This window comes from Hemiscyllium ocellatum, chromosome 1 (assembly GCF_020745735.1).
Source record: "Hemiscyllium ocellatum isolate sHemOce1 chromosome 1, sHemOce1.pat.X.cur, whole genome shotgun sequence".
NCBI classification, from domain to species: domain Eukaryota; kingdom Metazoa; phylum Chordata; class Chondrichthyes; order Orectolobiformes; family Hemiscylliidae; genus Hemiscyllium; species Hemiscyllium ocellatum.
Genome location: NC_083401.1, coordinates 30,275,037 through 30,302,749, shown reverse-complemented (window position 1 = coordinate 30,302,749; position 27,713 = coordinate 30,275,037). Strand labels below are relative to the sequence as shown.

General features: G+C 41.7%; 1 protein-coding gene across 2 annotated transcripts in view; it reads left to right on the top strand.

Annotated features, from left to right (window-relative positions):
- The window catches only part of LOC132817934 (DDRGK domain-containing protein 1), a 113,911-nt gene that overhangs the window by 1,742 nt on the left and 84,456 nt on the right, over positions 1–27,713 (top strand). The gene's annotated exons all lie outside the window — the stretch shown is intronic.

Sequence of the window (27,713 nt, the reverse complement as noted above, 5' to 3'; positions counted from 1 at the left end):
ATTTTGGCGGCTGGGTCATTGCTTATGTTCAAAGCGGAGTTGGACCGATTTTTGATTGCAGATGTTTAGAGGGATAGATAAGCTGGTAGAGTTGAGACCACAATCAAATGATCTTATTTAATGATAGAGTAGGCTTGAGACCTATCCATTGGCATACCCATGCTGCTCTTTTTTGTGTTCTTAGTTAATCAGAATCTGTGAATCTATCTACCCCTCTCCTCAACTTTTCACGGGAACATACTGAAGAGTAGCTAAACACAAAACATTATTTTATGCCTCAGTTATGATTTATAGAATGTACTATTATATTAGTTTTGTAGTGGACTGTGTATATCTGAACCATGCAGTTGGGTGTATTTGTTTCTTGTGTTATTGTGTTCCCTAGTTGTCATCAACAAGGCCTTTAACTTTAATTTGATTTGCTGCAAACCTTGATGTTCCTACAAAGCTCTAAAGTCAAATTTTAAGTCATGCAGTTAGTTTGATTTGAAACACAAATTTCTTTGTTACTAGGTTTAGGGATAAGCAATATTATAATTGTGATGGGATCAGGGAAATAATTTCTTTGTTTCTAGTACATTTAATGAAATTCCAAAATACAACAAAATATCTTGACTTAGTTAATAAATAGTATGAAGTCCTAAAAAGATATTGTTCATGCATCAAGTGCCTTGATGTCCAATGTTGCATTGGTAAATCACTGAATTTTTTTTTGTCACATGAAAATTGCTTAATAAATATATAATTACAGTGTTGCATTCTGTTTGTGGTGGATGTGTCATTTGAGCATGTTATACGAGTGCTCTTGAATCAAAGATAAGTTATGATCAGTTATTTGTGCCTGAATACATCAATAGCTGACCACAAGCAGGACTGAAATAGTGGCAGCAGTTGAAATTTGGATTTTGAAATGATTATTAAGGAACATTATTTTTAAAAAATATTTTCATGCTAATTTTTGAGTTATTCCCCTATTCTTAATTTAACAACATGGTGTGTTTTGTTTTGTACTGTACACTTTTAAAAATGGAACAGAAATGTGCTCTTGGGAGAATATCTAATATTCTATCTTTGACGTTTTGACTAAGTTCACAACCTGTTAGTACATCTCAGCCCCACAATTCCTGACCCCTTCACTTTGTCTTGACTGAATTAACATTTTGGAAAGGCTTTACAATTTAATTCCACACAAAGGTTTTTTTTTTCTTTGTAACCCTCCAAATGTGTGCGCTATACATTTTAAGTTTATTATTTCATGGGGTGTGGGTGTTGATGGTCAGACCAGCATTTGTTTCTGTCTGTATTTGCTTTTGAAAAGGTGGTGGCATGTTGCTTTCTAGCGTGTGAATGTCACATTGCGATTTGAAAGTTCCTGTAGAATCTGCATGCACCACCTTTTTCAGGTAGTCTGTTCCAGGTTAGGGCAACTCTATGTTAACTATTGCAGACTCTCTGCATGTTTGGTACGTGTGCAGTTTTGTTGGGGAGATAATTCCAGGATTTTGACCCACCAACAGTAATAGTATTATAATCAAGTCCAAATGGTGTGTGGCTTGGAGGGGATTGTAGGAGGGGATTGCAGAGGTGGTGGTGCTCTCATACATCTACTGGTCTGATCCTTCTGGGTGGTAGAGTTTGTTGTTTGGAAGTACATTTGGAGACATTTTGGTGAATTACTGCAATGCATCTTGTAAATTCACCAAAAACCCTTAGAAAGCACATTCCAAACCCACGCTACTGACATCTAGAAGGGTAAGGGCACCACTACCTGCAAGTTCCCTTCCAAGCCACTCACCTTCCTGATTTGGAAATATATCACTGTTCCTTCACAATTGCTGGGTCAGAATCCTAGAATTCCCTGCCTGGCATTGTGGGTCAACCTGCAGCATGTAGACTTCAGTGGTTCAAGAGAACAGCTCACCATCTCCTTAAGGGCAACTAGGGACAGGCAATAAGTGCTGGCCAGTCAGCAGTGCCCATGTTTCGGGAGTAAGTTTTTTTTTCCCAAACACAAACTGTACACACTGATGACATGTATGACGTGGTGATAAAGGAAGTGGATGTTGAAAGTGGTGAATGTGACCCACTCCCATTTGATAGTGTGCTTGGATGCTGCCTGACCTGCTGTGCTTTAACCAGCAACACATTTTCAGATAGTGTGCTCGTGCCACACAACATGTTTGAGAATAGCCTCAATGTGAAAACAGGACTTTGTTTTCCACAAGGACTTTGTTGGTCACTCATACCAGTATTGTCATGGCCAGACAGTTTTGTGACAGGTAGGTTGGTGAGGACCAGGTTGAGTATATTTTTCTTTTTTGTTTGTTCCCTCATCACATGTAGACTCAGTCCAGCAGCTTTGTTCTTTAGGACTCAATGTGTCAGCTGTGGTGCTAGTGAGCTTTTCTGTGATGGTTATTGAAGTTGCACACCATGTGTACATTCTAAATCCTTGCCATTATTAGTGCTTTTCCATGAGATCTAACCTTGCTAACCAGTCTAGCATGGGGAACCTTGTCGAACGCCTTACTGAAGTCCATATAGATCACATCTTCCACTCTGCCCTCATCAATCCTCTTTGTTCCTTCCTCAAAAAACTCAATCAAGTTTATGAGAGATGATTTCCCACACACAACCATGTTGACGATCCCTAATCAGTCCTTGCCTTTCCAAATACATGTATATCCTGTCCCTCAGGATTCCCTCCAACAACATGCCCACCACCGAGGTCAGGCTCACCAGTCTATAGTTCCCTGGCTTGTCTTTACCACCCTTCTTAAACAGTGGCACCACATTAGCCGACCTCCAGTCTTCCGGCACATCACTTGTGACTATTGATGATACAAATATCTCAGCAGGACGCCCAGAAATCACTTCTCTCGCTTCCCAAAAAGTTCTAGGGAACACCTGATTGGGTCCTGGGGATTTATCCATTTTTATGCGTTTCAAGACATCCAGAACATCCTCCCCTGAAATGTGGACATTCTGCAAGATGTCACCATCTATTTCCTGACAGTCTATATCTTCCATATCCTTTTCCACAGTAAATACTGATGCAAAATACTCATTTAGTATCTCCCCATTTTCAGTAAGGATCAGTGCTGGGTCCTCTACTTTTTGTTATTTACATAAATGATTTGGATGCGAGCATAAGAGGTACAGTTAGTAAGTTTGCAGATGACACCAAAATTGGAGATGTAGGGGACAGCAAAGAGGGTTACCTCAGATTACAACAGGATCTGGACAGATGGGCCAATGAGCTGAGAAATGGCAGATGGAGTTTAATTCCGATAAATGCGAGTTGCTGCATTTTGGGAAAGCAAATCTAAGCTGAACTTATACACTTAATGGTAAGGTCGTAGGGAGTGTTGCCTAGCAAAGAGACATTGGAGTGCAGGTTTATAGCTCCTTGAAAGTGGAGTCGCAGGTAGATAGGATAGTGAAGAAGGCATTTGGTATGCTTTCCTTTATTGGTCAGAGTATTGAGTACAGGAGTTGGGAGGTCATATTGCGGCTGTACAGGACATTGATTAGATCACTGTTGGAATATTGTGTGCAATTCTGGTCTCCTTCCTATCGGAAAGATGTTGTGAAACTTGAAAGGGTTCAGAAAAGATTTACAAGGATGTTGCCAGGGTTGGAGGATTTGAGCTATAGAGAGAGGCTGAACAGGCTGGGGCTGTTTTCCCTGGAGCGTCGGAGGCTGAGGGGTGACATTGTAGGGGTTTACAAAATTATGAGGGGCATGAATAGGATAAATAGACAAAGTCTTTTTCCTGGGGTCAGGGAGTCCAGAACTAGAGGGCATAGGTTTAGGGTGAGAGGGAAAAGATATAAAAGAGACCTAAGGGGCAACGTTTTCACACAGAGGATGGTACATGTATGAAATGAATTGCCAGAGGAAGTGGTGGAGGCTGGTACAATTGCAACATTTAAGAGGCATTTGGATGGGTATATGAACAGGAAGGGTTTGGAGGGATATGTGCAAGGTGCTGGCAGATGGGACTAGATTGGGTTGGGATATCTGGTCGGCATGGGTGGGTTGGATTGAAGGGTCGGTTTCCATGTTGTACATCTCTGTGACTCTAATGACCTGGTGAGTAGTGAGTTGTTCCTCCAAAAATAGCGTGTAGTAATATGGGGCTCGAATAAAGTGAGGGGGGTGTCATCGGGACAGGTAGATAGTTAATGAGGCGAGGTTGGTAGGATGTGGTGAAAGATTTTGCTAGGTTTTGCAGCAGACAACTCTACAAACCTTCCAAAATAAACTAATATAATGAAGCTGACACTTGGTTTAAAAAAAGTTTTTTTTAAAATATTTTACAGTATTCAAAAATTTTTCAGCTAAGTGTAGAGATGCTCAGATACTGAAAGTTCTGTGTATTAGTAAAGCAGGAACAGACCTGAGGGTTTTCTGTGGGCATTGGCTGACTGTACAATATTTAATTGATTTTTTTTATTAAATTGTTTTACAGTTTCATTGATGACAATCTTTACTGACTGTGATGTTGCACCAGAGGATTGTCTGGTTTCAGAGCGAGTACTTGAATTCTTGGGCACATCATATTTCAATATTTCACTGTCCTTTATTTAAAGGCAAATTGCCAGTCTGGTGCTTGGAGAAAGCAGAGTCAGAAGAAACTAAGTACAAAAATATTGTGTAAATCAGAAGCTTTCTGCTCCTTTGACACTGTGGCATAGGTGTTTTACATTTTTTTAAATGTAACCTGCCTGCCATAACCAGACAAAGTGAAAAGAACACGCTTCAAAAGCTGAGCTAGGAGATTGACCGACTATTAATACAGTTAAAATCATTTTGAAACAATGAGGGGGATAGATGATGTAACTCGTTGGTTTGGGGGAGGGTGATTGTATTGTGCCATTTGAGAAAGTGACTCCAGTGCTCCACCGTGGAAACTTGTTCTTTCTCCATCACTGTGCCATTACCACTATGGTGGTAATTCGAGAAATAGGAACTATGTAATGATGCCATGATGTATTTCATTTTAGTGCAGATGTTAACTTTGTCTGGCTTTCTTAGAAGTGCAGTTTTGAGTCAGTGTGTAATTTTGAGTAATTTGCAAACCTACCAGGATTCTTGTGCATTGTCAATAATGGCATTTTAATACAATGGATAGTAGAGGTAGAAGTTTTATCTGTTTCGTTATGTCAGTCAGGCTAATGGTTTGATACATTCTTGCTTAGTTAAAAGTTGAACCTGGGTGAGGTAAATTAGCATCCCTAACAATTGACCTTGATTAAAAAACCTTAGAGTTGTAGTATTAATACCCTTTGGTACAGTCATTAACACTTTAAACTCAAACACTGTCAGTTCTCAAAATACTATTTCGTGAAATTGGGACATTGATCAAAATAGGCATTGAAAAGGCAGAAAATTTCCAATGTTGCTTTATGAATAACTGTTTTTCAATCTTAACACTTTACAACATTTAACTAAATTTATAGAAAAGATGTAAACACGAGGAGGCAAAATTGTAAATGCCAAGAATAGTAGAAACAATTGTTTCCTGTGATAGATATACATCTATCTATATGAATAGATAGATGAACAAGGTATGTTAATTGCCCCACTGTATTTGTGTTTTTGAATATTTCTTGCATGAAAACAAATGAATGAAATTTGTAAATAAAGTTCTGTACCATGCATGAAATAATGTGATTACAGTAGAAGTTAAAATAAAAACTGAAAAGGAATAGAAAGCACAGATTGACTGTACCCTGAATGAAAATGAAGTAGATTCTGAAGAGTTAAATATAATTTTATTTTAAAGCTAATTACGCTGGTGTATTCTTTCAGATTTTTCTGACTTTATTTGGAATTAGAATTGTAGACAATTCTAGCATGACTGGTGTTCTCACACTACTCAGGAAAACAGCTCAAAAGCAAAACAAATTTAAACATTCTTGCCTTTTTGATAGTCATTTCACCAATTTAAGTTTCTTGTTAAAATTCACCCAAAATTCCAAACCTGCCAAACCTTTATGTAAGATGAGGACCAAGATTACTAAGCGTTTCTTCATTTAAATGTTTGCAATATTTTGCTGATGTCCATAAACACATTTTCTTGCTTGTTCTCATTTTTCATCTAGAACATTCCTGTTTAATTCTCACAGTAATGTGAAATTCAACTATCAACTCGCATTACTAACTTCAGGCCTGGTTACGGCTGCTGATTTAAAATAATCTTTCTTGTAGTTAATCCTTCTGAATTGACTTGGCTTTAAATCTATGGTGGCCTTGACTGAAATCAGTTGGAAGTTCTAATTTAAATATCAAAATAAAACTGCGGATGCTGGAACCTGAAACAAAAGCATCTGTAGGGAGAAAGCTGAGTTACTGTTTTGAGTCCAATGGCCCTTTTTCAGAACTCAAGAAGCCACTGGACTCTAAACGTCAACTCTCCTTTCTCTCCATGGATGTTAGGAGCAAGTGAGGACTGCAGATGCCGGAGACCAGAGTTGAAAAATGTGGTGCTGGAAAAACACAGCAGACCAGGCAGCATCTGAGGGGGCGGGGGTGCAGTTTTACAGAGCTTGTCCTTAATTACCTGATAACAGTTGACTGAAGATTATTTTGTGAATACTTATTTTCTTTGAATTCTCATTGGTATAATTTGAAGAATGAAGGGAGTTGCAGACTAAAGATAGTTTCCAAAGTTAGATCATAGATATATTATTTTGTGAAAGTATAGCTTTTGTATTCAATGTGTTGTGGAACAGACCGGTGAAGATTGGTGCATCATAGGAACAAAAGTCATTTCTTTCTTTGTATCGGTTTTGTCATCTTGAGATCATGGCTGGCTTGCAACCTCATCCTATATATGTTTCTTTGCCTTAATCTTTTGTGCAATGGCTGTTTAATGCTTTACAAATGGAACAGAACAACTTCAAAAAAAAAAGCAATGTAGGGCAGAAGGTGAAATGTAAAAGTAATGTCTGACAAATCTGTTAGATTTCTTTGAGGAGGTGATGAGTAAGCTACATAAAGGAGAGCTAGTGAATTTCTAGAAAGATTTTGACAAAGTACTGCACAAGAGGCTGCTAAATAAGATAAGAGCCCATGGTGTTATTGGCAAGGTACTGGCACATACAGAGGATTGACTGCCTGGCAGAAGGCAGAGAGCAGGGATAAAGGGTTCTAATTCAGGATGGCAGCAGGTGCCAATGTTGGGACTACAACTATTCATGTAATACATTAACGATCTGGATGAAGGAACTGAGGGCATAAGTGGAGAGACACGTAGTGTTAAGGCAATGGGAGGCTGCGGAAGGACTTGGTCTTGGAGAGAGGGCATAAAAGTGGCAGATGGAACACAAAGTGGGAAAGTGTGAATTTATACACTTTGGTCGGAAGAATAGAAGTGTAAAGTATTTTCTAAATGGGGAAAGGCTGCTGAAATCTGAAACACAAAGAGACTTAGGAGTCTGAGTTCAGATTCTCTAAGGTTAACATGTAAGTTCAGTTGGCAGTTGGGAAGGTAAATGCAATGTTAGCATTCATTTGAAGAGGAGTGGAATGCAAAAGCACAGATTTACTGTAGAGGCTGTATAAGGCTCTGGTCATACTGTATTTGGAATATTGTCAGCAGTTTTGGATCCAGTGTCTGAGGATGGATATGCTTGTGCTGGATGGGGTTCAGAGGAGGTTTATAGGAATGATCCCAGGATGAAGGTCTTGTCATATGAGAAGCTGTTGTATTCTGAGTTTCGAAAGATGAGGAAGTATCTAATTGAAACGTAGAGAATATTGAGAGTCCTGGATAGATGGACATGGGGAAGGTGTTTCCACTCAAAGGACAGACCTGAGGGCACAGCCTCAAAGTGAAGGGACAGCCCTTTACCACTGAGATGAGGAGGAATTTCTTCAGTCAGAGGGTGTTTAATCTGTGGAACTCATGGCCTCCACAGACTTCTGCAGCAAAGTCATTGAATTTAATACAGAGATAGGTTCTTGATTATAAGGGGATCAAGGGCTATGGGGTGAATAGGGCTGAGAAGAACATCAGCCGTGGTCGAATGGTGGAGAGACTCGTGGGCCAAATGGCCTAAATTTTATGGTCTTTGTGTTAGATCACAATTCCTTCATTGTCGCAGGTTCAAAATTTTGAATCACTCAAACTGCACTGCACTTATAACTGCCACACTGACAGCAATGGTTTACCATAACTTGAGGGCAATTAAATGCTGGCCTAAACAGGAGCACACATGTACAGTGAAGGAATTTTTAAAAAAAAAGGTGACTTTGTTCTCCCTTTGTTAGATCAAAAGTGAACAATTTAATGTGTCACGGTTTTGTCCATTCACTTAAGCTATCAACGTAGGCCTTGGGTGACGGTCTGTGTGGATTTACACATTCTCCCTGTGTCTACATTTCATCCAGGTGCTCCAGTTTCATCCCACAATCCAAAGATATGCAGGTTAGGTGAATTGGCTATGCTAAATTGCCCATACTGTTCCAGGGTAGATGCGTTAGTCTGGGGAAATGATGAGTAATAGGATAGGGGAATGGGTCTGGGTGGGTTACTCTTTGGAGGGTCATTGTCGACTTGAGCTGAAAGGCCAGCTTCCACACTGCAGGGATTCGATGATAATCTTTTTATAATGTTGTGCTTCCATATAAATGCTTTCACTGCCATCTGTCTTTGTGTCATTGGAAAATTGTATGTACCTTTTCTATTCCATTCCAGTGAATAGTTGGGGGCTCAACACAGATATCTGTTAGATGCTACTAGTCACATTTTTCCAATTAGAATGCTTAACAATACTGTCTTCTGATTAACAAATTAACTAATTGGGTAACTTATTCATTGATCTTAAAGTTAGTTAACAGTCTGTTATGAGGGACATTATTAAATGTCTATCTTGATAAGCCTATATAAATTAACTTGGTGGACATTCCCTGTTCAGTCACCTGGTCAAAAAGTTCAGTCGGGTTTCAGGTAAGGCCTGCCCTTTATGAATCCATGCCACCTCGTAAGTCGGCTGAAAAATTTCAAGGTGTTTGATCACTATATCTGTAATTGTACTAGTGCTACTTTGAGGGATAATTAAAGTATGGTAGGAAGGTGTAGAAAAGATACACAGAATGCAGCGATATTTAATAAAGCTGACAAATCAAAAGTTAAGGGAATTTTGGAGGTTTTGATAAACTGGCATAAAAGCAAAGTTGTGGGCTGGGGCAGATCAACCATAATCTTATTAAATAATAGGGCAGGCATGAGAGCCCAAATGGCTTACTCCTTCTGGCTGTTATGTTTTTATCTAGTTACTCTTGCCAGGAGATCTGCTGTTATGGTATGCTGCACTTGCATGTATGGCATTCTCACATCTACTGCAGCTTGTCTGCAACCAATCTATGACATCTGTCATTTAATAATGCCTTTTTTTTTCTGTCCTGGGTTCGTCAACTGTAATTATTAGAGTGTAGCAATTACCTAACAATAGATATAGAACATAGAACATAGAAAAATACAGCGCAGTACAGGCCCTTTGGCCCTCGATGTTGCATCGATCTAAGCCCACCTAATCTACATTAGCCCACTATCCTCCATATGTCTATCCAATGCTCGTTTAAATGCCCATATAAGGCAAAGCGGTCTGTAGTCCCCTGGTTTTCTTCTCTCTTTTTCTTAAACTCTGGAGTGATATGTGCAGTTTTTTGATCTAAGAGAGCTGTTCCCAGATTGAAACACCTTTAGAAATTTTTTACCTTACTCCTGGACGCCTCCAGAAAGCTTGGAAAGGATCCTAAAGCTATGATTCATGAAGGATCCAAGATTATGTTATTTCAGGACTTCTCCCCGGCTTTGGCACGAAGGAGGAAGGCGTTTGATGAGGTGAAGAAATGTTTAAGGGACTTAGATATTCAATACACCTTACGCTACCCAGCGACGTTATGCTTTACCCACGAAGGATCCGAGTATAATTTTAGATCACCAGAAGAGGCTAAGGAACTTTTAGACTCGTTTAAATAAATCGTAAGAGACAATTTATGTTGGCTTGCCTCTTCCACACTCCGTGGGGAGAAATGGATACTTTACTCTACTTTACTTTTGCTTCTGGGAGCAGGGTTGTCTTCCCTTGCTATTTTATGTTATTATACTTAACTGTAATTTGTTGGAGTTGTAATTTTATAGTTATGTGTGTTTGTACGTGGCATTGATGCTATCAGATATACTCAGGTATGGGTGGGGAGGGGTGGGGGTGGGGCGCTCACTGTTAACTCTAGCTCGGTATTATATCTAAATCCTATTAAGGAGCGCCCGGGTCAAGGGTGGGACACTGTTTGGGAGAGGATATGGTGGACCTTTAGAAAGGAAATAAGGCCCCCTGAGAACAAGGGGGAGGATCTCCATTCAAACATGTTTTTTTTTGTTCTTATTGTTTGGAAATAGTTTCCTTTTTATTATACTGTTATGAGTGTATTAGAGAACATTTTCTCTTGTTTGAAGGATGTAAGTGACTCAACTATACACTCTGGATAATTGTGGATTAGATTAGTAGTTAACTGAGTTTCATTGTTTTTCTTTCTTCTTTAGTATCATTCCTTTGAATTTTGATGATATATTTAAGATCTATTTTTATATTAATGTTAGTGCTTGAAAGTTCTGTTTATTTTTGTAAATCTGTCAAAATATTAAATTTCTAATAAAAATATCTTTAAAAAAAAGAAATTTTTTACCTATATTTTTATTAATGAGATTATTTTATAAGATGCGATTCTTCTGGTTCGAAGGATTTGTTACTCTTCAATATTGTTCTTTTCTTCATTGGTATTATATTGCTGATTTGAATACTAGTTTCTACTGACATAAAAAAACCAGAAGGAAAGCCTTAGACCACAGACTGAAAATGGCAGTCTGCTCAGATGAACTGAACAGTGGAAATGAAATTAAGTACTGAACAGTGTGAAGTAGTGTGCTTTGGGAGGACCAACAATGCAAGGGAGTACACAGTGAATACTTGGACCCTAGAAAGTACAAAGGATCAGATATGTCCATCGACCCTTGGAAGTAAATGGACAGCTAGATATGGTGGGCAAAAGTGAGGACTGCAGATGCTTGAAATCAGAGTCTAGATTAGATTGGTGCTGGAAAAGCACAGCAGGTCAGGCAGCATCAGAGGACATTTATCTCTCCACGCTGGAGGCTCCCTGCTTTCAGTCCTGATGAAGGGCCCTTGCCTGAAATGTCAATTTTCCTGCTCCTCGGATGCTGCCTGACCTGCTGTGCTTTTCCAGCACCACTCTGACCTAGCTAGATAAGGTGATTAAAATGGTGTATAGAGTACTTGTCTTTGTTAGTCAAGGCATTGAATACGACAACAGGGAGATTCAGATAAAACTGTATCTGATAGGTAGGCCTCAGCTGCAGTACTGTATGCAGTTCTGATTGCCACATTAAAGGAAGGAAAGTGATTGTGACAGAGAGGGTGCAGAGTATAATTATGAGGATGTTGCTTGGGCTGGAACTTTTCAGCAATGAAGAAAGGTTAAATATGCTGGTGTTTTTTTTCGTCTGATTGAGGTGCGTAAAGTTCTGAAAGGTAGACAGGGAGAAACATTAACCTTTGGTGGAGGGGTCAGTACTCACGGGGCAGAATGTTAAGGTAAGGAGCCGGGGATCTGAGGAAAACCTTTTTCACCTAGACGGTTATGGGTATCTGAGACTTGCTGCCTAAAAAGGTGGTAGTGGTGGGAGCCTCTCAAAACAGTCAAACATTTAGACAAACACTTAATACAGTATGTCAAAGCATTCAAGGCTACGGACCAATGCTGGAACATTACTCACTCTCTCGGCGGAGCAGGTAACGGCTGTCTGGTGGTGTTTTTTGAAGTCGCTGGTATAGTCCAGTTAGTGTTTTTTAACAGTTAAAATTTGAAGTTTTTTTTAAGCGCCTAGCGGACCCGGAAACTGGTGTCGCGCTAGGTTACCTGGGAAGGTTTTTTTTTCTTATAAGCGCGCAGGTGAGGAACCCGAGGCACTACAGGGGTAGAGCCTCCCGTCCGCCCTCCTCCTCTAACCTAATAATAAGACCTGTTGTGGTAAGCAGGTAAGTGCTGCATTTTGCTTGTTTGTTTCTTTAGATCTAGTTTTTAAAGTTTACGTTTTAGAGGGATGGCAGCGAAGGCAGTGCAATGTTCCTCTTGCAACATGTATGAGGTGAGGGAAGCCATAAGCGTCCCTGCTGATTACACTTGCAAGAAGTGCACCCATCTCCAGCTCCTCCAAGACCGTGTTAGGGAACTGGAGCTGGAGTTGGATGAACTCCGGATCATTCGGGAGGCAGAGGTGGTCATAGATCAGAGCTTTAGGGAAGTAGTTACTCTGAAAGTTATAGAGAGATGGGTGACAGTGAGGGGGAGTGGGAGGAAGCAGCCAGTGCAGGGACCCCCTGCGGTCATTCCCCTCAAGAACAAGTATACCGTTTTGGATACTTGTGGGGGGGATGACTTACCAGGGGTAAGCAACGAGGTTCAGGCCTCTGGCACGGAGCCTGTCCCCATTGCTCAGAAGGGAAGGGTGGAGAAAGGTAGAGCGATGGTTCTTGGGGACTCAATAATGAGGGGCACAGATAGGCGGTTTTGTGGGGGCGACAGAGACTCACGATTGGTATGTTGCCTCCCAGGTGCAAGGGTACGTGATGTCTCTGATCGTGTTTTCCGGGTCCTTAAGGGGGAGGGGGAGCAGCCCCAGATCGTGGTCCACATTGGCACCAACGACATAGGTAGGAAGAGGGGTGAGGATGTCAGGCAGGCTTTCAGGGAGCTAGGTTGGAAGCTCAGAGCTAGAACAAACAGAGTTGTTGTCTCTGGTTTGTTACCCGTGCCACATGATAGAGAGTCGAGGAATAAGGAGAGAGAACAGTTAAATGCGTGGCTACAGGGATGGTGCAGGAGGGAGGGATTCCGGTATCTGGACAACTGGGGTTCTTTCTGGGGAAGGTGGGACCTCTATAAACAGGATGGTCTACACCTGAACCTAAGGGGCACCAGTATCCTTGGGGGGAGGTTTGCTAGTGCTCTTTGGGAGGGTTTAAACTAACTCTGCAGGGGCATGGGAACCTGGACTGTAGCTTTATGGTACAGGACCTTGAGTGCAGGGAGGTTAGGAACAAGGCATCGATCTCGAAGGAGGGTGCCTGTAAACAGAAAGGTGGCTTGAAGTGTGTATACTTCAATGCCAGAAGTATAAGAAATAAGGTAGGTGAACTTGCAGCGTGGGTTGGTACTTGGGACTTCGATGTTGTGGCCATTACAGAGACGTGGGTAGAACAGGGGCAGGAATGGCTGTTGCAGGTTCCAGGGTTTAAATGTTTTAGCAGGGTCAGAGATGGGGGTAAAAGAGGGGGTGATGTGGCATTGCTTGTCAAGGATAGTATTACAGCGGTGGAAAGGACGATGGAGGAAGACTTGCCATGTGAGGTAGTTTGGGCTGAGGTTAGAAATAGGAAAGGTGAGGTCACCCTGTTAGGAGTTTTCTACAGGCCTCCCAATAGTCCGAGAGAAGTAGAGGAAAGTATTGCGAGGATGATTCAGGAGAAGAGTGAAAGTAGCAGGGTGGTTGTTATGGGGGACTTTAACTTCCCAGATATTGACTGGGAAAGCTATAGCTCGAGTTTGTTAGATGGGTCGGTGTTTGTCCAATGTGTGCAGGAGGGTTTCCTGACACAATATGTAGACAGGCCAACAAGAGGTGAGGCTATACTAGATTTGGTTCTAGGTAATGAACCAGGCCAGATATTACAGCTGCAAATGTGTTGCTGGTCAAAGCACAGCAGGCCAGGCAGCATCTCAGGAATAGAGAATTCGACGTTTCGAGCATAAGCTCGAAACATCGAATTCTCTATTCCTGAGATGCTGCCTGGCCTGCTGTGCTTTGACCAGCAACACATTTGCAGCTGTGATCTCCAGCATCTGCAGACCTCATTTTTTACAGGCCAGATATTAGACTTGGACGTAGGTGAGCACTTCGGGGACAGTGACCACAACTCGGTGACTTTTAATTTAGTGATGGAGAGGGATAAGTGTGCGCTGCAGTGCAGGAGTTATAGCTGGGGGCAGGGAAATTATGATGCGGTGAGACATGACTTAGGATGCGTGGATTGGAAAAATAGGCTTCAAGGGAAGAACAGAAATGATATGTGGAGATTGTTCAAGGAACAGCTATTGGGTGTCCTTGATAAGTATGTACCAGTCAGGCAGGGAGTAAAGGGTCTTGGAAGGGAGCCGTGGTTTAATAAGGAATTGGAATCCCTTGTGAAAGGGAAGAGGGCGGCCTATGTAAAGATGAGGCGTGAAGGTTCAGTTGGGGCGATTGAGAGTTATAAGGTAGCCAGGAAGGATCTAAAGAGAGAGCCAAGAGCAGCGAGAAGGGGACATGAAAAGTCCTTAGTTGGTAGGATTAGGGAAAACCCAAAGGCTTTCTATAGGTATGTCAGGAATAAAAGGATGACTAGGGTAGGTATCGGTCCAGTCAAGGATAGTAGTGGGAAGTTGTGCGTGGAGGCGGAGGAAATTGGAGAGACACTAAATCAATACTTTTCGTCAGTATTCACTGAGGAACAGGACACTGTTGCTGATGTGAATATTGAGTCACAAGTGATTAGAATGGATGGCCTTGAGGTATGTAGGGAAGAGGTCCGGGGAATACTGGAAAGGATGAAAATAGATAAGTCCCCTGGGCCTGATGGCATTTATCCTAGGATCCTCTGGGAAGCTAGGGAGGAGATAGCAGAGCCATTGGCCTTGATTTTTATGTCGTCATTGTCTACGGGAATAGTGCCAGAAGACTGGAGGATAGCGAATGTGGTCCCCTTGTTCAAGAAGGGGAGTAGGGATAGCCCGAGTAACTATAGGCCAGTGAGTCTCACTTCTGTTGTGGGCAAAGTCTTAGAGAGAATTGTAAGGGATAGGATTTATGAACATCTGGATAGGAATAATGTGATCAAGGATAGTCAGCATGGTTTTGTGAAGGGCAGGTCGTGCCTCACAAACCTTATTGAGTTCTTTGAGAAGGTGACTAAGGAGGTGGACGAGGGTAAAGCAGTAGATGTGGTGTATATAGATTTTAGCAAGGCGTTCGATAAAGTACCCCATGGTAGGCTAATGCAAAAACTACGGAGGTATGGCATTGAGGGTGCATTAGAGGTTTGGATTAGGAATTGGCTGGCTGGAAGGAGACAGAGGGTAGTAGTTGATGGAATAGGTTCATCTTGGAGTGCAGTTACTAGCGGTGTTCCACAAGGATCTGCTTTGGGACCATTGCTGTTTGTCATCTTTATAAATGATCTAGAGGAGGGGCTTGAAAGCTGAGTGAGCAAGTTTGCGGATGACACGAAAGTCGGTGGAGTTGTGGACAGCGAAGAAGGATGTGGCAGGTTACAGCGGGATATAGATAAGTTGCAGAGCTGGGCAGAAATGTGGCAAATGGAGTTCAATGTAGCTAAGTGTGAAGTCATTCACTTTGGTAGGAGTAACAAGAAGATGGATTACTGGGCTAATGGTAGGCTACTTGGTAGTGTGGATGAGCAGAGGGATCTTGGTGTCCCATGTACACAGATCTCTGAAAGGTAAATAAAGCTGTGAAGAAGGCATATGGTGTACTGAGCTTTATTGGCAGAGGAATTGAGTTCCAGAGTCCTGAGGTCATGTTGCAGTTGTATAAGACTCTGGTGCGGCCTCATCTGGAGTATTGTGTGCAGTTTTGGTCGCCATACTGTAGGAAGGATGTGGAGGCATTGGAACGAGTGTAGGGGAGGTTTATCAGGATGTTGCCTGGCATGGTAGGAAGATCGTATGAGGAAAGGCTGAGGCACTTGGGGCTGTTCTCATTGGAGAAAAGAAGGTTTAGGGGAGATTTGATAGAGGTGTACAAGATGATTAGGGGTTTACATAGGGTAGACACTGAGAACCTTTTTCTGTTAATGGAGTCAGCTGTTACTAGGGGACACAGCTTTAAATTAAGGGGTGGTAGGTATAGGACAGATGTTAGGGGTAGATTCTTTACTCAGCGGGTTGTGAGTTCATGGAATGCCCTGCCAGTAGCAGTGGTGAACTCTCCCTCTTTATGGTCATTTAAGCGGGCATTGGATAAGCATATGGAGGTTATTGGGCTAGTGTAGGTTAGGTAGACTTTGGTCAGCGCAACATCGAGGGCCGAAGGGCCTGTACTGCGCTGTATTTTTCTATGTTCTATGTTCTATTAGAACAGAATAATTGAATGTTTGACGACTGGCGCAAATGTACTAGGCTGAAGTGTTTCTTCCCATGCTGTAAAAGTTATGAACCTTTAAAATGGAGCGGAGCAGGCAAGGTGAGGACCCTGAGATATTTGCTCAGCAACACCTAGAGGAGTGGGTAGTGTGAAAACCCTGAGAGAGGCAGTCTGTGTCACTGAGATGATTAGGCAGGGTGACGGCCAGTAGTCTAGGTGTAAGACTAGCAATTTGATGCCATAAAGTCAGAGGGAGTGCAAGTGAGAGGTTCAGTTTATCAGAGTGGCAACTAACAACAACCAGAACCCTGCCAATAGTTATAGAGGCTGATAAAAGTGACGTTAGGGTAAAGCGGAGATCTGATTTGTAGATAGTCAGTCATAGAGTCATACAGATGTACAGCATAGAAACTGACCCTTTGGACCAACTCGACCAGGTATCCTAGCCTAATCTGGATCTATTTGCCAGCATTTGACCCTTACCCCTCAAAACCTTCCTATTCATATACACATCCAGATGCCTTTTAAATGCTGTAATTGTACTAGTCTCTACCACTTCCTCTGGCAGCTCATTCCATACACCTACCACCCTCTGTGTGAAAAAGTTACCCCTTAGGTCTCTTTTATATCTTTCCCTTCTCACCCTAAACCTATGCCCTCTAGTTCTGGACTCCCCCACCCTAGGGAATAGATTTTGCCTATTTATCCTATCCATGCCCCTCATACTATTATAAACCTCTTAAGGTCAGCCCTCAGCTTCCGATACTCCAGGGAAAAGAGCCCAAGCCGATTCAACCTCTTCCCTGTAGCTCAAATTCTCCAACTCTGGCAACATCCTTGTAAATCTTTTCTGAACACTTTCAAGTTTCCAACATTCTTCCGATAGGAAGGGAACCGGAATTGCACGCAATATTCCAAAAGTGGCCTAATCAATATCCTGCATAGCTGCAACATGACCTCCCAACTTAATTCATTGACCAATAAAGGAAAGCATACTAAGTTTGAGACATGATTTCCCACGCACAAAGCCATGTTGACTATCCCGAATCAGTCCTTGCTTTTCCAAATACATGTACATCCTGTCCCTCAGGATTCCCTCCAACAACTTGCCTACCACTGAAGTCAGGCTCTATAGTTTTCTGGTTTTTCCTTCCCACCATTCTTAAGTAGTGGTGCCATGTTAGCCAACCTCCAGTCTTCCGGCACCTCACCTGTGACTATCAATGATACAAATATTTCAGCAAGGGGCCCAGCAATCACTTCTCTCACTTCCCACAGAGTTCTAGGGTACACCTGATCAGGTCCTGGGGATTTATTCACTTCTCTGCATTTCAAGAATCCAGCACTTCCTCCTCTGTAATATGGACATTTTTCAAGATGTTTCACCTATTTCCCCACATTCTGTATCTTCCATGTTCTTCTCCACAGTAAACACTGATACAAAATGCTCGTCTAGTATCTCCCCCATCTCTTCAGCTCCACGCATAGGCTGCCTTGCTAATCTTTGAGGCTCCCTCGTTACCCTTTCGTCGTTAATGTATTTATAAGATCCCTTTGGATTCTCCTTAATCCTATTTATCAAAGCTATCGCATGTCACCCTTTTGCCCTCCTGATTTCCCTACTGCCATTGTTCTCTTCTAAGGATTCATTCGAATTTTGCTATCCATACCTGACATATGCTTCCTTCTTTTTCTTAATTAAAACCTCAATTTTTCTAGTCATCCAGCATTCCCTATACCTACCAGCATTTCCTTTCACCCTTACAGGAATATACTGTCTCTGAACTCTCGTTATCTCATTTCTGAAAGCTTCCTATTTTCCAGCCATCCCTTTATCTGCGAACATCTGTCCCCAATCAGCTTTTGAAAGTCATAGAGTCATAGAGATGTACAGCACGGAAACAAACCCTTCGGTCCAACCCGTCCATGCCGACCAGATATTCCAACCTAATCTAGTCCCACCTGCCAGCACCTGGTCCATATCCCTCCAAACCCTTCCTATTAATATACCCATTCAAATGCCTTTTAAATGTTGCAATTGTACCAGTCTCCTCCACTTCCTCTGGCAGCTCATTCCATACACGTACCACCTTCTGTGTGAAAAAGTTTTCCCACAGGTCTCTTTTATATTTTTCCCCTCTCGCCCTAAACCTATGTCCTCTAGTTCTGGACTCCCTGACCCCAGGGAAAAGACTTTGTCTATTTACCCTATCCATGCCCCTCATATTTTCTTTCCTAATACCATCAAAATTAGCCTTCCTTCAATATAGGACTTGACCTTTTTAGATCTGTCTATCCTTTTCCATCACTGTTTTAAAACTAAAAGAATTATGGTCACTGGCCCCAAAGTGCTCTCCCACTGACACCTCAGTCACCTGCCCTGCCTTATTTCCCAAGGGTAGGTCAAGTTTTGCACCTTCTCTAGTAGGTACATCTACATACTGTACACACTTAACAAATTCCTCTCCGTCTAAACCCTTAACATTATGGCAGTTGCAGAGTATGTTTGGAAAGTTAAAATCCCTTATTATAACCACCCTATTATTCTTGCATATAACTGTCATCTTCTTATAGGTTTGTTTCTCAATTTCGTGCCCACTATTAGGGGGGGGAAAGAGATCTTCATTCCTTTATTTCCCAATTCCACCCAAATAACCTCCCTGGATGTATTCCCAGGAATATCCTCCCTCGGTATAACTGTAATGCTATCCATTTATCAAAAACACCACTCTCTTCTCTTGTTTTTCTCTACTTTAAAGCTTGATTAAGGAAAGATAAAAGTTCTAACTTTCCTTTAAAATATTCTTAGTTCTAAATAGTTTTTATTTAAGTTTATGAAGTTTTGGCAGGGTAGCTGCATCATGTATACTGCATGGTCTGCGGTATGTGGGAATTCTTGAATGCTCCTCACAGTCTGGATAGCCAAATTTGCAGGAAGTGCCATTGGTTTGATCAGCTTGAGTGCCATGTTTCACACCTAAAGACACTGTTGCATTTTGAAACTGAGAGTTATGCTGTGTTGGAGAAGGATTTTAAAGAGGAGTCTGATTCCTGTATTTAGCAGCAAATTGATCTTTATTGGAGCTCATTTCCCACAGGTTTGAGAGAGGCCAGAGACCACTCCAAACCTGACTCTCTTGTGGGGCCATGTTGCCCTCTTAGTGGCAGCTCAGATTGGAGGAGAGGTCTTTAGGGACTCTAATTCTCCCAGTAAAGTGCATAGTTGCATACAACATTGATGTCATTTTTCCATCCCCATAATCTATACGTCCAATCCTGTAAACACCCAATTGATAATAGATACACTTGGCTCTCCTGTGATCTCAAGACATTTATGATCTATCTTTATCTCTCCTCCTTGGGATCTTGCAATGCTCCTCATCGTCATATAGTTATATAGCATTGAAACAGACCCTTCAGTCCAACTCATCTATGTCAACCAGATAGCCAAAATTAATCTTGTGCCATTTGCCAGCATTTGGCCCATATCCCTCTAAACACTCGCTATTTGTATATCCATCTAGATGCCTTTTAAATGTTGTAATTGTACCAGCCTCCACTACTATCTCAAACAGCTCATTCCGTGCACGTACCACACCCTCTGCATGAAAAAGTTACCCCTTCAGTCCCTTTTTAAATCTTTCCCTTCTCACCTTAAATGTGTGCCCTCTAGTTTTAGACTCACTCATCTTGACTATTTACCCTATCCATGCCCCTCATGATTTATTAACCTCTGTAAGGTCAGCCCCTCAGCCTCCACTTCAAAGAAATAGCCCCAGCCTAATCAGCTTCTCCCTGCAGCTCAAACACTCCAATCCTGGGAACGTCCTTGTAATCTCTTCTGAACCATTTCAAGTTTAACAACATCCTTTCTATAGCAGGGAGATCAGAATTGCATGCAGTATTTCAAAAGTAGCCTAACCAATGCCTGTACAGTCACGACAAGACCTCCCAACTCCTGTACTCAGTGCATTGATTTGTGAAGGCAAGCATACCAAACACCACCTTCACTATCTTTTCTACCTGGGACTGAGTTTTCTTGATTTTGGATGCGAGCATAAGAGGTACAGTTAATAAGTTTGTAGATGACACCAAAATTGGAGGTAAGGTGGACAGCGGAGAAGTTACCTCAGATTACAATGGGATCTTGATCAGATGAGCCAATGGGCTGAAAAGTAGCAGGTGGAGTTTACTTTAGAACAGTTAACTGAACGAAAGACTCTCTGCCTGTGTCCTTTGGATAATCGAGGTTACTCTGTAGATCCTATCCCTCAATGTCTTCTCCAGCAGCTTCCACTGATGTCAGACTCACTAGTCTATAAGGTTATCCTTGCTACCCTCCTTATTCAAGGAGACAACATTAGCAATTCTCTAGTCCTCCAGCACCTCAGCTGTGTTCAAGGATGCTGCAAAGGTATCTGTTAAGTCCCCAGCTATTTCCTCTCTTACTTGCCTTAGTGATTTGGGATAGATCCCAACTAGACCGAGGGACTTGTCCACCTTAATGCCTTTAAGAATAACCAACACTTCCTGTCTCCTTATGCCATCTATCCCAAACCTCAACACCTGTCATGTCCCTCTCCTCAATGAATACTGCTGCGAAGTACTCATTTAGAATCGCACCCATTTTCTCTGACTCCACGTATAACTTTCCTCCTTTGTGCTTGAGTCGGCCAACCCTTTCTCTGGTTACCTTCTTGCTCCTTATGTGCGAATAAAAGGCTTTGAGATTTTCCTTAACCCTGTTTGCTAAAGATCGTTCATAACCCTTTTTAGTACTCTTAATTCCTCATTTCAGATTGGTCCTCCTTTCCTGTTATTCTTCCAAAGCTTCGACTGTTTTCAGTCACCTAGATGTTATGTATACTTCATTTTTCTTAGTTAGTCTCTCAATTTCACCTGTCATCCATGGTTCCCAAATCTTGCCATTTCTATCCCTCATTTTCACAGGAACATATCTGTCCTGCACTCTAATCAACTTCTCTTTAAATGCCTCCCATATATCGAATGTGGATTTACCCTCAAACAGCTGCTCGCAATCCACATTCCCTAGCTCCTGTTGAATTTTGCTATAGTTGACCTTCTTCTAACTTAGCACTCTTGTCTTCGTCCGTGAGTACTCTAAAACTTACGAAATTGTGATCACTATTCCCAAAGTAATCCCCTACTGAAACTTCAACCACTTGGCCAGGTTCATTCCCCAAATCCAGTTTGACCCCTTCCTGAGTTGGATTATTTACATACTGCTCTATAAAACGCTCCTGGATGCTCCTTACAAATTCTACTCCATCTAAACCTCTAACACTACAGGGTCGGTGCTGGGTCCACTACTTTTCGCTATTTATACAGATGATTTGGATGTGAGCTTGAGAGGTATAGTTATTAAGTTTGCAGATGACAACAAAATTGGAGGTGTAGTGGACAGCGAATCTCTGATTACAATGGAATCTTGATCGGATGTGCCAATGGGCTGAGGAGTGGCAGATGGAGTTTAATTTAGATAAATGTGAGGTGTTGCCTTTTGGGAAAGCAAATCTTAGCAGGACTTATACTTAATGGTAAGGTCCTAGGGAGTGTTTCTGAACAAAGAGATTTTGGAGTGCAGGTTCATAGCTTCTTGAAAGTGGAGTTACAGGTAGATTGGATAGTGAAGAATGCGTTTGGTATGCTTACTTTAATTTGTCAGAGTAATGAATACAGAAGTTGGGAGATTATGTTGGGAGAACATTGGCTGGAACACTTTTGGAATATTGTGTGTAATTCTAGCCTCCTTCCTATCAGAAGGATATTGTGAAACTTGAAGTGGTTCAGTAAAGATCTACAAAGATGTTGCCAGGGTTGAAGGATTTGAGCTATAGGGAGAGAGTGAATAAACTCGGACTGTTTCCCCTGGAGTATCGGAGGCTAAGGGCTGACCTTATAGAGGTTTATAAAATCATGAGGGGCATGGATAGGGCAAATAGACAAGGTCTTTTCTCTGGGGTGGGGGGAGTGCAGAACTAGAGGGCATAGGTTTTGGGTGAGAGGGGAAAGATATAAAAGAGACCTAAGAGGCACCTTTTTTCACACAGAGGGTGGTGAGTTTGTGGAATGGGCTGTCAGAGGAAGAGGTGGAGGCTGGTACAATTGCACCATTTAAAAGGCATTTGGATGGGTATATGATAAGGAATGGTTTGGAGGGATATGGGCCGGGTGCTGGCTGTTGGGACTAGATTGGTTTGGGATGTCTGGTCAGCATGGACAAGTTGGACTGAAGGGTCTATTTCTGTCTTGTACATCTCTTTGACTCTATGAATCCCAGTCATTGTTGGGAAATTTAAAATCTCCCATCACCACCACCTTGTTGCTCCTACATCTTTCCATAATCTGTCGACATATTTGTAGCTCTATCTCACGTTCATTGTTGCATGCCTGTAGTACCGCCACAGCATTGTTAATGCACCCTTTGTATTTCCGAGTTCTGTCCATATTGCTGCATTGCTCAAGTCTTTCCATAGTGCTCTTCTTCAGCATAGCTGTGATAACCCCTCTGACAGTAATGCAACTGCTCCACCCCATTTATGTCTCTCTCTATCCCACCTAAAATGGAAGATTGTTCAAATAGATGTAGGAACCCAAGACTCTATATCCATGGTGATCAGCAGCAGCGGAATTGAACTTCACTACCGTCTGCAATCAGCTTGTCTGGCATATTCTCCACTCTGCCATTACAATCTAACCAGGGCATTACCCTGATGAGAACTGCAGGAAGGTCTGCTCGGAAAAGCTCAATGCATGCAATCCCAAGCAAAATTAGACTACTAGGAAGGAACATGGTTGTGGTTGTTGGAGGGGATTCACCTTGATTTTGACCTCTGCAGGAGCTCTTCAGGGTAATGTTCTAGCTGTTTCATCAATGACATTTCCTCTATCATAAAACCAGAAATTCCATGTTTGTTGACTATTCATAATGTTCAGCACCATTGGCAACTCCTCAGATACTGAAGTAATCAATATCCAACTGTAGACCTGTGCATTGTCAAGTTTTGGGCTGGCAAATGCCAGCTAATCTTTGTACCACCACACAAATGCCCTGATCACATCCAACAAGAGACAATCCAGTCATTGCCCCTTGACAATCGGTGGCGTTTTGGGAGATTAAATGCAAGGGGAAAGTAATAAATGGCTGGATTCTTGATATACCGAGTATTGATTGTGCAGAGGGATCTTGTGGTGCAAGTCCATAGATCCCTGAAAGTGGCCACACAAGGGAGTAAAGTGCTAAAGAAGTCATATGGCATGCTTATCTTTATTCAGTGGGATTCGTGAGTATAAAATTTTGCAAGTCATGTTGCAGTTGTATAAAGCTTTAGTTTGGCCACATTTGGAGTATTGTTTGCAATTCTGGTTGCTACACTATACTAAGGATGTGGAGCCTTTGGAGAGGGTGCAAAAGAAGTTTACCAGGATGTTGCCTGAATTGGAATATATTAGCTATAGCAAGAGGTTAGACAAACTTGGATTGTTCTTGCTAAAGCGCCAGAGATGAAGGGTGACCTGATAGAAGTATTTAAAATTCTGAGAGGCTTGGATGGGGTGGATAGTCAACGGTCTTTTTCCCACAATGGAAAATATCAAGTACTAGGGTTTGTAGGATTAAGCTGCAAATGTGTTGCTGGTCAAAGCACAGCAGGTTAGGCAGCATCTCAGGAATAGAGAATTCGACGTTTCGAGCATAAGCCCTTCATCAGGAATAGGTATTAATTTGTAGGATTAAGGTGAGAGAGAAAATTTTTTAAAGGAGGGTAGTAGGTGCCTGGAACACACTGCCGGGAGAGGTGGTGGAAGTTGATTCAGTTGCAATATTTAAGAGGCATTGATGCAGACACATAAACAGCAGAGAACTGAGGGATATGTATAGGGAGATGGGATTAGTTTAAAATGGCATTGTGTTTGGCACAGACATGGAGTGCTGTGCTATTCTGTGATAAAGCAGCCAGTGAACATAGTGGAATTCAGATATTGTGTGACTTTCTTTCTGATAGCTGAACAGTTTTATTAGAAAAGAAGTAATTAATAACAAATCAACAATGCATGGCTTAAAATTTTGTCCCATTCACATAGTTGATTAACCATAGGAATGACGATGATGATACTATTTTAGTCATATGCACTGAGTGTTTCTCATACATCATAGATCAACACATTTCATGCTTGAATATCTACCAGTTTTCCCCCTAAAACTCTGCAGTCTTTTACTTTGCCAACTTTTTTTGTGACTTTCATCTGACATTTTGGATAAATTCCTAGAATTATACCATCTGTGAGCTGGAATTTTGACTTTGTTGGTGTGATTAGGTGGCATTTTTCTCAGTGGTGAGACTAGGCGATCCATGTCTGCTGTCCATCCAGAACATGGTTGGTGCTGCTTGCCTTGGCCATGTTCCATTGAAACTGCTTAATATCCAATTGTTTTCTTTCTTCTGTTAGCCTGGATCAGAGATTCTAATTGGTCAATATTATTTTTTCCCATATAATGTTGCCCGGTACTTCATGATGTTTAAATCTTGTGTTTTGAACAATGGCACCGAGTCATTTATCAGGAAACAGGATTAACTAAAGAACTAAATCACATAACAGCCAAATAAAACACTCTGGTCAGTGACTAAAAATCTGAAATACTGTGTAAACAGAAAATGCTGAGAAATCTCAGGTCAGGAAGAGTTAATATATTTTAGCTAATGACCATTAAAAATTTGTTTGAATTCATTGACCTGAAACTCTCCACAGATGCTGCTGGAGCTGAGTATTTCCAGTATTTTCTGTTTTACTTCTGCTTTTCATCTTGCCAGTTTACCACAAACACAAAGGTTAATATTCACATCATGTAAGCTGCATGTGAATCAATGTTGAGTTCACATGGCAATGATGTGTATTATTCATTTTTACTTGTACACACTTAACAAATTCCTCTCTATCTAAACACTTAACACTATGGCAGTACCAATCTATGTTTGGAAAATTAAAATCCCCTACAATAACTACCCTATTATTCTTACAGATAGCTGAGCTCACCTTACAAGTTTGTTTCTCAATTTTCCCTGACTGTTAGGGGGTCTATAATACAGTTCCAATGAGGTGATCATCCGTTTCTTATTTCTCAGTTCCACCCAAATAATTTCCCTGGATGTATTTCCAGGAATATGCTCCCTTAACACAGCTGTAATGCTATCCATTATCAAAAATGTCAGTCCCACTCCTCTCTTGCCTTTTCTTGATGTTGTGAAACTTGAAAAGATTTACAAGGATGTTGCCAGGGTTGGAGGATTAGAGCTATGGGGAGAAGCTGAACAGACTGGGGCTATTTTCCCTGGAGCATTGGATGTGAGGGGTGATCTTTATAGAGGTTTACAAAATTATGAGGGGGCATGGATAGGGTGAATAGGCAAAGTCTTTTCCTTGGGGTCGGGGAGTCCAAAACTAGAGGTTTAGGGTGAGCGGGGAAAGATATAAAAAGGATCTAAGGGGCAACTTTTTCACGCAGAGGGTGGTACGTGTATGGAATGAGCTGAGGAGGAAGTGGTGGAGGCTGGTACAATTGCAACATTTAAAGAGGCATTTGGATGGGTATATGAATAGAAAGGGTTTGGAGGGATATGGGTCGGGTGCTGGCAGGTGGGACTAGATTGGGTTGGGATTTCTGGTCGGCATGGATGGGTTGGACCAAAGGGTCTGTTTCCATGCTATACATCTCTATGACTTGCCAATCAACTATGTATTTAGCTATGTGTGGCTGGCAGCTGATGTGTTGGGTGTCACTGGCTTAATACAATTTTCAAATGACTAAATTTTATTTTCCATTTTTGTTTTCTGATTTTGCAGATGCTTGTCATGAGATTTCCAACCCCATGTGGTTATGTAACACTGCCACGATTGGCATATGCAAATATCTATTCTCAAAGATGGTTTATACCAGTAACTATTGTGCTGCACATCAAGTGCTAATGTAATAACATGATGAGGTTATGGCTTTCTTTCCAATGTGACATCATACCTGTTGAAGCAGCAGTAGATTCTCCTAGCCTGTTAATGTTCTATTGTTGCTAATTTCCACTCTGTTCCACTATGCTCTTTGAAAAGAGCTATTTCCAATTATTTATGGTACTTCTCTGATAATGCACTTCAGTGCTTTGTTTTCTTTGTCTCCTTTGTAGGAATGTCAAATTAAATAAACCAGAATCAGTTGAGGTGTTGTTTCAATGCATGATTCTCTACATTTTTAAATTTGGTTTGACAAAATACTTTAAAAGAGGAAGACCTCTGAACTTTAACGATCCTGGTGATGCTTCAGTTTGACATAGTCACGCAGCAAGGCTCCAATGTTGAATTTTCAATGGTGAAACAGCATGGAGAGGAATCTTATAGGGGTTTGAGCGATATGTGCTATGGAGAGATGTGTGTCAGAATTGGACAAGAAACCCGCTGAAGCCCAGCTCGACATCAGGAGCACTTTGTTCCGTCGTATATTTTGACAAGCAGCATGGCACATTTCTTGCTATGCAGCTGCATGTTGCCAATTTAAGGGGATTATTGCTTGTTAAGCATCTTCTTAACAGCCTCACTTGCCTCATTAATATGCAGCTTCCCATGTTTCTAAGTGCACCAAAACAAGCTAAGAAAATTTTAGACATTGAAGTCACAGTAGGTACCTGCCTGATTCAGCTTTGTGCTTGCTCTGAAAGACCTCTATGTTGGACACTGGGCACCAACATATCAGGGTACACTTATTATGGCATCAGCCATGGACATTGACATCCAATGTGTGCCAGCCTTGGTGAACCCTGATGGCACTCCTCTGATTCACTTACAGGACCCTTCTGCACTATGGTGTTGCACAGCAACTATCATTGTAATGTTTCAACAAAGACGTTGTGTGCTAAGAGTCATACGAACAGCTTAGGGATTGGATCAGGCTGTATTTGTTCATTTGCTTTCGTAATGCTTACTTGTCTGACACTAACTGAATGCTTACAAACATCCTCCCTTGCTTTTTGCACTCCACCTTCTCAGCCAGAGATACCAGGCGCACATTAATTCTGTCCTGCAATTTACCACAAACAACAGGAAAGGAAACTTGCCATGGTTGTCAGCAGGCCTCAATCAAGTCAATGGGATTAGTTTTCAGTCAGGGGTCCCAACATAGTAAGTCAAAGACAAACTACAATACCAGTCCACGGCCTCTGAAACAGTCACTTGAGATAATCAGAGTTGGGATGCTCTCCATGTAAGGTGTCAGGAGCCAAATGTCAGGCAGCCCACCATCTACCATGATTTTCTTCTGCCCTATTGGTGGATGTTTGCCTTCTGAAATGAGAGAGAGGCAGATATTAAGAGAAATGAAAGTGAATGGCACAACTATTACTCCGTGTCCCAGGCAGGGAGGTTGGAGTGAATGGTGGGAAAATGTTGCAGGCATTAACTGAAAGTCACTTCAGCCCA